The sequence below is a fragment of the Triturus cristatus genome, chromosome 3_2 (assembly GCF_964204655.1).
Source record: "Triturus cristatus chromosome 3_2, aTriCri1.1, whole genome shotgun sequence".
NCBI lineage: Eukaryota > Metazoa > Chordata > Amphibia > Caudata > Salamandridae > Triturus > Triturus cristatus.
The window spans coordinates 606,050,526-606,062,869 of NC_140584.1; positions in this window are offsets into that span (position 1 = coordinate 606,050,526).

Sequence of the window (12,344 nt, forward strand, 5' to 3'; positions counted from 1 at the left end):
GACCTGGCTTGGCAGTTTGAGCTGGACTGTTCACATGAGGCATAGGGTCAAGACTGATTTGCATACAGCTGGGTCTGAACTGTGGTGGCAGACTGAGCTAAAGAATGATGATTGATTTAACCCATATCTGTGACTGGGGGTTAGTGTCTGAAAGGTTTCAGTGCTCCATCCACAATCCTTGCTTCTCCACAATCGTCAGCCCTTGCTCCTTCGCTTGCCCTGGATGATGCTGAATGAAATATACAATAGGTTAATTGAATCTGTGTAAACACAACTGATCCTGACCTGTGAGCACAAACCAATTCCAAAGTTTACAGATTTCACCTGCTTCAGTGCTCCCAATCTCGGATTCGGCATTAGCATGAGGCCATGCATGTATGTAACATTATATGAAGACATCTGGCCACATTGTTGCCACGACCCTGGATAGCTCCTAACTCATGTATGAACGTATCTCTACCTCACAATTATGTATCAACAGGAACAGTGTAACCCCTTCAATACTTTTTCCTTTGTGGTTCAGTATAGTGAACTGAGGTCACCAAAAAGGATGTCTACCAAAAATACTTTCGTACAGTGTTTCCACAAAGCCTTAAAGTTTGCATACTGTAAATGTTCCAAATGTGAAATATAAATCAATGGGAGTAAACAAATGCAGTCATTTTGTATCAATATTGCTTAAACTCAATTCACTTTACTTTTCAATGTGCATTTGAAATGTAGAACACTCATTCCATAACACTAAACTATGTGCCTGCTGTCAAAATTGATGGTGAAATCAGTACTGAAGTACCATAGCACTGTATCACATACCATAAACATAACTATGATGTTGAAGACCGTAAGAAACAAAGATTGGGGGGATTGACAAATGACTCATACAGCAAATTGACTTACAAAGCCCCAGAAACCTACCCAATAGCCTTCAGTACAGAGCAAAATACATTATCACAATTTGATCCCGAAGGCCTATAGTCAATAGAAGCTTGTGTTGTCAAAGTGAAATGGTTCCACTACATATGGTCGCCTGCACTGTGGTTCTCCACGTTCATGAACATTACAGTACTTGTTAACATACAGTATTCACTATGGAATATTTACCTCAAACATTCACATATAAATCTGAACTGGCAACATATTACACCTTAATGCATGTCAACATTTATGAGTCATGAGTTTGCCCTGAGTAACAGCAAACTCACCTGATTGAATACGTCTACATATATGTAATGGGTATTCCCATCTTGCCCAATCCCTGCAAGTATAACATTCATCGCCAACATCACTTCATCAGATGGTCATGAAAAAAGACAAAGTGAAATGCTTTAGGGAATGTGTTACTCTGTCACCAATGTGTACACATTCCTGTCTATGTTACCACAGTAATTGAATACCTATCACCATTATTTGTCATTATTTGTCATAAAACATACTGGCTGACACGCACATTTGTGAAGGAGTGCTAATGCTAATATTAGACTCTAAACATTCATGATATATTATTTCTGATGCCAAACACCTTTTAAGATATGTATAGAATAATATATTGTTCATGTAGCAGCCCAAATTAAGTATAAGAGGCTTGCTTCATCCACTGCTTCATTAGTGCCCATTATGCTATGTCACATGTAATAGGGCTACCTTTCCATCAACCACATTAGTGAAGGACCATCACAACTGACACAAAATGACTAGTGGCCTGTTTGGTACAACTGCCCCCCATGACATCAAACAACTTGAGGTATATGTGGTGTTGAAGCAGACAGGTTTGATCAGGTATTATGTGGGATCCTGTCCCAAAAACAACAGGCAAAGTATATCATCATATTCCTTGTACAAAACTTACACCTTCATGGGCTCTCCTTCTGCGTTGAACATAGAGGCCCATTCATGTGGATGTGAAAAATCCTGGCTGTAACAAAAAAAGGCTCTTGTAACATGTGAAACTCAGAACAGAACCTACCCTTTTGTTACTGCTGTTGGACCTTCAACTGCCCATCAAGCGCCGGATAGGCCACCACAAGGTAGCGGGCCATTAGGGGAGTCAGTTTGTGGTGCGTGCCCCATACACATTGGGAAGGCTTTCCTAGCTGAACTTCTGTGATCTTCCGGGTCCACAGTCTTAGGTCCTCCCACCTCTTGCGGCAATGGATGCTACACCAATAATAGGCCCCCAGGATCCGCACCTTCCTGGTTGTAGCCCATCATATGTTGTGCTTCTGATTGGCGTTGACTTGTATGGATACAAAAACAGTAAAGAAAAACATTTGAGATGTTTTTTTGTTTGTCTGTATGCCGTCACTTACATTTTTTACACATATCAGTACCATAACTCATGAGTTAGCATACAACATGTGTATTGTCACATGCTGCCCTCATACCCACTTTTGTCTTCACCTGTTGCCCATCCTCATCCCATGTCATGGTCTGAACACACTAATCCAGGCCTGTGATAACAACTAACAAAAAGGTCCCTACATAATCTGGGTTGAGATCTACTTGTGATCAGTGCTGAAGATTGATAAATACTAAAGGATAAACATTCATAATCATCTCACAGTGAATAGTGGCCACTGTGGATAAGGCCCCTGCAGTGTGGACACTGAAGTCTTTGACATGTGAGTCAAATGAGGAAGTGTTAAGTTAAGAAGTCAGGTAACTCTCGCTTTCAACTGTTGTTTATTTAGATGCGTTCAGGGGCCTATTTCAAGCACATCTCACAATTTGCCTGTAAAGATTTTATGCTCTGCACAGCTGTATCTCAGTTCTTCAATTGTATGAATCTGTGACTCTAGCTCAGCCTTCCCCAAAATTCTGACTGAGCACTGCTCCTTGTCAGGCCATGGTATCCGCAGCCTGGTGATCATGATGTCACATGAACACCTCCCTGCATCTACTCTTACTTTGAAAGGGTCACAGTGTTCCCATACAGTAAGTCACCTCAAGGAAGTGTGTTACTCTGAAGGGGTCTGGAAGCTACTGGAAACTCTCAAATTACATAATGGAGAGGATTGATCTAGGCTGAGTGATTTTTGGGACTATACACATAGCTAACATCATTCATATTAGCCACTATACAGAGTACCAACATATCTCCAGTTGTGAAGAGTACAACATGGGTTTTCCATTGACCATGATGCTAGGAGCCATCTTCTCATACATATATATATCATATAGACGCATAGACCTCTATATGCACACAAAATATGGCACCTAGGGCTCATTACAAACTACACATATTAATGGTGTTGTGTAGTCAACACTGCAGAGTGCTTACTACTCACTAACATCATTGTCCTGTGTCAGAACCACAATATGTGACACTTGACATCAATCACTACACTTCAATCTGAAACTCAAAGGGAAACTGTAGTCTGTGAAAATGTAAAATTGGCAGTTAGATAGATTCACATAGGTATTTCAGATATGTACCTGCTTGTCTGGTGTGCCATAGAGCTGCCTATACAGGGACAGGACCTCCTCAGCAAGCAAATTCAGCTCCTCTGGTGAGAAGGCACAGGCCCTGTCACCTGTCTTGCCAGGCATCCTTGGTCCCAGAGATCAGCAACAGCAGCCAAAGTGGAGGAGGTATTGATGGCAACAGCGTCAGGAGGTAAGTGAGGTTTTTTTCAACCGCCATGTACATGTGCAAGTCGAACGCACAGGTAAGCGTAGACAGACACACCCACTGGCCTTCGTACATTTCTTTCACCAACGTTAGCAAGCAGGGTGTGTCCATCATGGAGTTCACCGCCCACTACACCTTTAGCTTCTGCGGCAGCCAAATGTCCCGATGGCGAGGTCGCGTTCACGCCATTTCTAAAGGTGTAGTTTGGTGTGTGTGACTGTAAGGAGCGTCCCCACCACTCAAAATGGTGGCTAGTTTGTTTGTATGTTCTAAGTACGAGGGACACTCATTAATTTGAAAGTAAACACTAATTTGTGGTGAGTTACTGGGGATAAATGCTAGAGTTGGGCAGTGTTGCCAACACCTCCCTTGACAGTATTTTGGGTGTAAAAAAAATTATTGTGTTTATTATGTGTGAAATGTATTATTTGCAGACATTTTACTTCCATTATAATTGAAGTTGGCAATTTTAAATTTGTGAAGCACAAAGGACAAAACCAAAGAGGTCTTTAAAATGGTTTTACCCATTCTGCGTAATCCAAAATGTATGTTCTGCCAAAATGTAAGAGTCCTAAAATGGACTGTGGTCTTTTCAGAGTCGTTGGAGGTTGGAGCAACGCACATTTTCTCCAAAAATATGTCTCCAGGCTTTTGCCCTCACTTGACAGCTGGTATCCTAAAAATAGGACATTGTGATGGCAAGCTTTGATTTTTTTAAGTTAACCTTGTAGCCCAGATGAGAAAATCCCAGAATTCTGCGATCTACGTTGTCCAAGTGTTCCATCAATTCATCGTCCGTCAGATAGATATCATCAACATAGGGCAATGCCTCCTCATCAACTCTGTCACTCTGGCTGAAAAGAGACCAGGGCTGTTCTTATACCCTTGAGGCAAACAACAAAAGTGCCGCTGTGACCCTAGCCCTGAAAATGCTGTCATATATCTGCTTCCAGGTTCTATATTTTGGCAGAAGAATCCATTTGAGATATTGAGTGTTGTTTTGTATTTTTTCCTCAAATGTTATTCATTAGTGCAGCACCAAGTGCATTTTTTTCAGCAAATGTGCGAGTAGTTGTGTTTAAATGTTTGTAGTCTAAAACTAGACGGTATGAATTGTATGGTTTCATTACGGGAAACAAGGGATTATTCCAGCGTTGGATTGGTAACGCGGGCACTCGGGCAATACCTGAGGGGCCGGTGTCCAGTTCCAGCTGTGGGCTGCTTTTTTGATCAGCTTGTGGGGCCGATTTGGGCGGTTTTTGCGTTGTTCGATGTCACCAGCGTCCCAGTGGGTGCCTGAGTGGCCTTTCTGGAGGTAGATGGGCATCCATTAGCTCTCTTTTATCAACGCTAGAGGTGTCATTCCCTTTCTGTCGCTGGGCCGGCCCATTAAAATGTGCATATTGAGCAGGGCAGAGTGGCCTGAGCAAAAGTGGCCTCACTTGTTTTCAGGTGTGTTTCACCAGTGTAAACTAATCCATGCATTTTTTTTAAACCCCCCCCCCTGCTTTTTAAAAAAAAAAATGTAGCCGAAGCAGTGTTTTGCGGAAAGGCAATATGCAAATGTGGGCCACTTTTTTTTTTGCGTGCCCGGGCTGATTTTTAATCCCAATCTAACCCTGGATTATTCCTTGATGAGGTGCAATTTTCTATTACACCTTGGTATTCAAGGTATGCTAGAATGTCCCTAACTTGTTTTTTAGCTTCATGTTTTATTGGAACTGTCTCTGGGGTTGAGAAGTTGATTTCAATGAGATCTCATGATGTGGTGCCTCATCATCCCATCCAACATGTTTACGGTATAGTGCAGGAGCTAGCGCTGATTCCCCGCCCTTGGTGTAAGAGTGTTTAACTGATTCTGGATCAAAGTCAGAGAAAGTAGGTACATTTATCCATTCCTTGTTTGGGCATTCCATTACGAACACAGGTGGCCAATACTTATCAGCCTGGAGAATACCATAACCATACATCAAGTTCTCCCAAAACAAGGCCTTGATGTTTATGGGTATGTGCCCCTCCAATTGTAGTGTAATTTTGTATAAACGATGGGGAACACTTACCCTGGTATCAGATGTTTCCACTGTGATATGTTCACTCAGCGCTAATGCCGCCAGATAACACATCAGGTTCCTTTGAGCTACTGTGACTTCTGCCTCGCTGTCCAGCATCATCACTGCCCATTCTCTGTTCAGAAGCAGAGTCCTTAGTAGTCTGGACATGATTTATTTTAATCCCAGCTACCTTCTTCTTTTCGAATTGAGGTTTGTTATTTTTTGTTTTTTCTTCTTTATTATTGATATAGTCAGAAGAGCGTTGTGATTCCTTCTTCGGCTTCACATGCTCTTCCAATCTTCGCTCTGACAGTTCACTTCTCTCTAAACATGTATCGAATGACTCCTGAAAGGAGCGAGAGGAACATCTATCAGTATCGTGATACCTGTCAGGCTTCTTAATGTTATCATGGTTTCTAAGATTATTTCTTTGTTCAGTGGCTTCCTGTTGAGGTGACCCACCCTGTGATCTAAGCTTTTCTTTATTTTTTTGTTTATTACCCGCTTCTTCTTTGTTGAAGTGTCTGGTGCTTGCTTAGAATTATCCTTTTAGAATTACTCTTAAATTGTGCTTTCCCAGATCTGGCTCTCAAGTTATCTCTACCTAGCATAGCTTTGGTTTCTTCTACAATTTTAGGTAATCCCCACTCCGGTTATGCAGGAATTAAATCAATTAAAGTGTTAGTAATAGCTAATGCAGCTGCCTGCCCTTTTATGTTACTTAACATAAGGTTAGATACTGCGGCAAAACTGCCCAGCAGTTTCATCCATAAATCCAGGGCAGGTGCTGCCCCATACTCATTCATAAGGTGCTTCAAAACATCTGGTAAAACAACCAATGAAGGGTTACCATGAGTCCTGGTATAAACAGCAGTGAAGACTGTACCCCGAGTGGCACAGTCTTCAAATGGGGGAACCATCACCATCGGCAAGCAAACAGTTAGTATCCTGTGTTTTTCCTGCAGGCCCGTATGGGGAAATAATGCTTCAAGATGGCTCGTTTTTTGTGCTATCCAAAACTGATTTTTGTCCTGGTGGTGGGAATCCTTCCCATGACAGCATTCAGTGTATGTGGGCTGATACGTGGTAGCCAATTGAGGTTGTGCAGCCTGAACAGTCTGCGCAACTGTAAGTGTTTGCATTATGAATTTTGTCAGATTTCTGTAAATTCTTACTAAATCTCTTTATAGTGTACGCATTTCTTCTGCTGTTAAATTGTCAGTGTAGGATGCGGTGTCTATGCAGCTGAGACCGGCAATGTCTCTCCTTCTTTGCTGAGTGGACCAAGTCTCATGTTTTCTGTAGAGTGTGGGAAGGCACCTTTAAACCAATTGATATGCTCTTGGTAAGAGGGAGAAATTTCTAGTTCATTATATTGAGTGTATTCCTCTGGTGTTTCATTCTCGATCTAGGTATGAAACATTTGTGTAAGGGTGTTTTGCAGCTGGGAATTTAGCCCAGGAATAGAATAGCTCTTTCCTGAATGCTTTGTGGGCCTTAACCATGAAGGTAACATCTCCACCCGTAGCCAAGAGACCATAGTTTAATAATTTGAGAGTAACTGCATGTCTGCAGTTTTCTGTTATGTTTTATTATTTTGAAAAAAGGGAAATCAGTCGATGAATTTATGGAGATAGTGTATGCACAATGTGGAAAGTTTTTATCTGACAAGCTTGAACAACCTACAGCCAATACATAGGGTATACCTACTCGGTTGAGGTGGATTTCCCTAGCATCTACGACGTCTCCGGTTTGAAGATGAGTAGAAGTCTCTGAGAAGGGACGATTAAATTACTCAGGTTTATCAGCTAAATTAGAACCCAACCAATGTTGGCGGCGCCATGTCATGTAGTTTCCACTAATTCGTAGGACCTGTGTGTTTGTGGACAGTATAAACTTTGAGTGAGGTGGCTAGACTGATTCCAAGCAATCCCGCAGTATATGTTGGCCTAGAGTCCATCTAGCTCACAGTGCCACCATAAACCCCCTAACCAAAACAGGGAGTGAATGGTTTCTGGCAAACACTGAACACGACAACCCTGACCCCTCAGGGAACATGCTAACAGATCAGAACCTTTTTGCTCAGTCCCTTGTCCATTCTTGTTCTCAGAGAATACACAATGGGTCATTTTCAATTTATTCATTAAACCAATATTATTCTTGTATAAAAATACATGTGCTGCGATAATCAGTAGAGAGAAGCATATGAAAGTGATTACAAGCCCCAAAAGAATAAAAAGCAGATACAGTTCCACCATGGTGCTAAGAAAGTGTATATAAACAGGCATATTATACAAGATAGTAATCAGGCGTACTCGTACTATGCAATCCCTATGCTGTGTATGTCTGGAGTGTGTGCAGGTGTAAAGCCAAGAATCCCCCCGCAGGATGATCCAATCCTATTACGTGGTGGGAGAGAATGTAGGACCCCGTCCTGGTCATGAATTGGAAACCCCTCACAGAGATGTCAGACAACTGCTTGGCGAAGCCTCAGCATGCAGGAAACCTCGGTGCCAAATGAAGTCTCTCCTCTGCTAACCCCCGTAAATGCTTCTTTATTTATAATAAAAAGCATCCTTGCGATGTACAGACAGATTAGTACTGTTGTGAATATGTAGATAGCCCTGTTGCCATGTGGATGAAGATAGAATGACATTTGTACATCTTGCGTAAAGGCCTTGTACTCGGTGTTCAAGGCATTGTGATAATGTTGTGCAAAGCCAAATGTGTAAACAAAAGTAGTTTCAGAGACACTAATCCAACTTGTCACGCACAGGATTATTTGCAAAGTTTACAGCAAATAATGTCATTGCACAGAAAAGCGGACAATGTAGGAAACTGGGCTGCGTTGCTACATGGGCCTAACTGTGGCATATAACAGTCTACACAACAGTGTTTGTGGGACTGCTGCCGCAGCGGTTCGGCGGTAAGACCGCCAAGATCGTAATCAGGCCCTAAGTTTAGAATTCTCCACTACATTCTCCACTATATATTCCACTAAAGGCCAATTCGCTTACGGTGTCAAAAAAATTATAGCACTAGCCTACGTCCCTGTCACAGAGGTAGTCCACTTCACTTCTAACTTACTAATAGCTCTTTCTACCAACAAAATTAAGACAAACGTAGTCTATTGATGGACAATTTTCAAGAAACATGTGTTGGCAGACTGCTTCGGTCAAGACACAGATGCGAAGCCAAATACCAGATGCCATGGTGGAATGTCTATGACAGCACCATGACACAACAAGCCAAAACAAACACTTTGGTGGAAGGATGGCACAATGCTTTGCAATCCACACTGGTCACAACTCAATCTACATTATAGAAACTTATCAAAGTATTTCAAAATAGCAAAGCTACCAAGAACTAAGAATAGAGCAATCTGTTACCCAAAATGGCCCTAAACTGAGCAAACAAACTAAAAGAATGTACAACATGATACATTTTAAGTCAAACTCTTCATAGATAACAAAGGACTACATTACTTAGAAATGATAGTCAAAGCATATTATAAATTAAAAATAATACTATTAAAAACCTCAGCAACTATAACAAACTGTAATCCCCCAAAAAACACATCCGTTTTCGTTTTTTTTAAATTTACATCAATATTTTATTACATCAGTGAAACAATTATATAAAATCACCAAGTTATTAAACACTGAAATTTAAATATTTTTAAAAAAAGATAACAATTCATCAACCAACCAACGTAAACAAATTCAATACATAACACCAAATAAATACAACACATATTCAAAACAATTGCACATAATAAGAACATACACATAGCATAAACAATATAACATGACATTTTCCACTTATACAAAAAAATAAGAAAAAAAAGTACTGTTTTGTAACACCAGATTTTCTCTATCCTCATGTAAAAAATAACAGTAATCCACACAAAAGTATTTAAAAAAAAGAATCGCTCAGGAAGCCCCCCAAAAAGGAAATCTAAGTAGAACCATTGGTTTATAATAAACCAACACAGATTTCCTTAAAAAAATAAAAAAAATAAAAAAGTCAATGCCAAAATCACATAGCAATCATTTGGGGAAAAACCTAAAATAACAAACATTAAAGATCCACCCGCATAATAGATTACAGTTCCAAATATACAAAAACACAACACTTAGGACCCAATTATGACCCTGGTAGTCTTTAAAATGCCCTGGCATTTTGCCGGTCTGACTGCCCTCTACCCTGGCGGTCCAACTGCTGGATCACCAGCAGTGCAGTGCAGCAGTGCAAGACCGCTGCCACTGCCAATGAAAAGGTTTGCAGAAAGGCAGGTTTTGGGGTGCCAGCATATCTCTAGAGCAAGTGTGCCCATGAGACATGTTACTGGCTCCAGCAGAGTTGGCAGACCACCACAAGATCGCTGCCACTGCCAACATGTTTGCTACCATGGCGGCAGTGTCAGCGGCAACCCATAGAAGCAGTCCTGACATTTCCACTGATGGGCTGATCATGACCTGCCTTTCTGATGACCTTTTTAGGGCAGTGACACCGCCATGAAAAGGTCTGCAGAAAGGCAGGTTTTGGGGTGCCAGCATATCTCCAGGGTGAATGTGCCCTTGAGACATGTTACTGGCGCCAGCTGTCTTTGCTCCCATACCATCCGCACTGTTGCACACACTGTTTCTCCTGCAGACCATGCTGCAAAGAAACAGTGTGCCCAACCACATTTCAACATGGCCAGAATTGACAGCAGGCTCTTTCCTAAAGCCACAGCATGAAGCCACCATGACTGCGCCACAGACACACGCCAGCGCCACGGTAATGTCGTAATGCAGAGGTCAGGATGCCGCCAGTTTGGTGGTGTGTTCCTGATCACCGCCTTTTGCGGGCTGGCGGTGTGTCCTCCAAGGTCATCAAAATATAAATAACTTCACATAATTAAACATAAAATATTCCTACATTTACACCACATTTGAAACTAAACACAACATGACAAAACAGTGCAAAACACTATCAAAACACATCTATATATATCAAAAAAACAGTAAAACAACACCATACTTAACTTTTAAACATGCATCCTAAATCCCACCTACTTTCAAAACCCTTAAAGAAATCCTTAAAGTAGGATTTACCTGTTCTGACCAACAGCAGTACCTAACCATAACTTGCTCCTGAAAGAATTACTGAAAAAAAAACAAATAAACTACAAAATAGAAGGTAGCAGTAAAATAAAATGCCTGCCAAATGAAACTAAAAAACAGACTTACTCTCCCTAAAAATCAATGGGAAATATAGTAAAAATGTTTAACAAGTTAAAAAAAATGTTATACATTTTTTCAAATGATAAACTTGGCAATCAAGCTTGTATATAATATTTTTAAAATTGTAAAGTGTAAATCAAATAATTGCAGTAATTATATACAGTTTTTTCATATATACTAATAAAACATGATGAAAAGATGTAATTAAAGATGTAATGCATTTTTTAAAATGTTCAATTTGTCAAACAAAATTATTAAAAATGTTTAAATAGTTGTAAAGTATAAATTAAATAATGGTATTAAATAAATTCAATTATGTCATAAACTAATAAACAAATGTTCAAATATAGCTTAATAATGTGACCAAAAAAGTTAATAAATGTATAAAAATTGCAGGCAATGACAAATAACTATTTAAAATGAACATTATACAAATATTAAATATGATGTATTTCTGTTTTTTACAGATAAAAATTAACAAAAATATTATTACTTTACTTTAGCCCTGATTATGAGTTTGGCAGTTTGACCACCGGTCCGCCACTGTGGTGGTCCGAAGAACGGTGCCAAATTGGGGGCATCCCGATCACCGTATTAGGACACTACCGCCGGGCTGGCGGTGTGTCAGCCACAGTGGCCCGGTGGAGGCATGCTTTGGCTCATGAAGTGAACCTGAAGCACATGCCTCGGCAGTGCAGCGTCACTTGCAAGTCTAGCACACTGTTGCCATGCACCATGTCGTGCATGGCACACAGAGCGCGCATGATAGTGCTAGCATAGGGGGGCACAACATATGCCCCCAGCCACAATTATAATGGCTAAAATGCCCTCGGGCACTGTTTGGAGCCCCCCCTTTGTCTTTCTGCTGACCTTTTCATGGTGAGGACCCCGCCCTGAAAAAGTTTGACGGAAAGGCAGGTTGCGATCAGCACAGCGGTGCCGTCATCAGCACTACCTGCATGGCCCACCGCTTTCCCAACCACCGTGGGATCCAAGACCCTGGCGGTAGCAGCGGTCTTGTGGCAGTCCATCCGCCATGCTCGTAATCGGGTGGTTGGACCACCAACTATGGTACTCAGAATCAGCCCCTTTGTAATTACTTTTTTTTTTACTTGAAATATATATTAGTTAAAATGTAAAACTGTAAAATAAATTGGAAAGTATAAAAGAAATTTAAATGTAATATGTGTGACATCTTCTTATTATACTACATTTTTAAAACAATCTTGTACACTAAAGGGATGAAATGTACTTTTCTCACACCAATCTAATCCAATTTAGGCAAAGTGTTAGACACTAAATGGGTGACATTTACTATTCCCACTCCAATCCAAACTAACTTGGGAAAGTGTTGGACACTAAAGGGGTGAAATTTATCATTCCCACTCGAATCTAAACCAACTTGGTGAAAGTGGTGAACACTAATGGAGTGATATT